This window comes from Hemiscyllium ocellatum, chromosome 10 (assembly GCF_020745735.1).
Source record: "Hemiscyllium ocellatum isolate sHemOce1 chromosome 10, sHemOce1.pat.X.cur, whole genome shotgun sequence".
NCBI lineage: Eukaryota > Metazoa > Chordata > Chondrichthyes > Orectolobiformes > Hemiscylliidae > Hemiscyllium > Hemiscyllium ocellatum.
The window spans coordinates 86,441,906-86,442,500 of record NC_083410.1 but is presented as its reverse complement, the minus strand read 5'-3'; the positions used below and the strand labels follow the sequence as shown (position 1 = coordinate 86,442,500).

Sequence of the window (595 nt, the reverse complement as noted above, 5' to 3'; positions counted from 1 at the left end):
GGTCCAGGACTACGTGTTGAGGGACGCGCTGAAGCTTGGGGCAGCTGCCGCCAAAGCGCGGTGGGGAAAGACCACCGTTTAACATCTGCCTGTCTAAAGAAGATCAGGGGGCCCTGCAGTCATTTGGGCTCTGCTGACGCCTTAGCTCAATATATGAGTGAGAAATGCACAGATCTGTATGTAATAATGAAAATTCTGAGCTGTGTATGTAAATGTTGACAGATGTATGGCATTACCAAATGTACAGTGTATCAAATATTTTATGAATATTTTATGAATAAAGTATATTTTTGAAATAAAAAAAAAATTTCGCCTTTTATTAAAGATTTCCGTGGAGAGGAACACTCAGAGTTTGAATCAATTTTTTGTGGCCCTGCTTTTGTAGGGCTGTTCAATAGTTGCAAAGAAAGATATGAAGTGTTTGTTTTGTTTTGTGCTTTCTGTCTTTTATGTTGTGTGGTTTTCTGTATTTCGCTATGTTTAGTGGGTAGTCTTGAGAATGGTTCCTACGGTTTGGGAGCTTCCTTCTCTTACCTCTTAAAGCAGAGTCCTTGTGCTATTGGCCACGCTTTTAGCTTTTCTTTTCTTGGATTTT

General features: G+C 39.8%; 1 non-coding gene across 1 annotated transcript; it reads left to right on the top strand.

The window, feature by feature from the left end:
• The first annotated feature begins 275 nt into the window (after window positions 1-275).
• On the top strand, window positions 276-388 carry LOC132819943 (U5 spliceosomal RNA). The gene has a single exon (XR_009645157.1). It is a non-coding gene; the product is annotated as a U5 spliceosomal RNA (small nuclear RNA).
• Window positions 389-595: the final 207 nt, after the last annotated feature.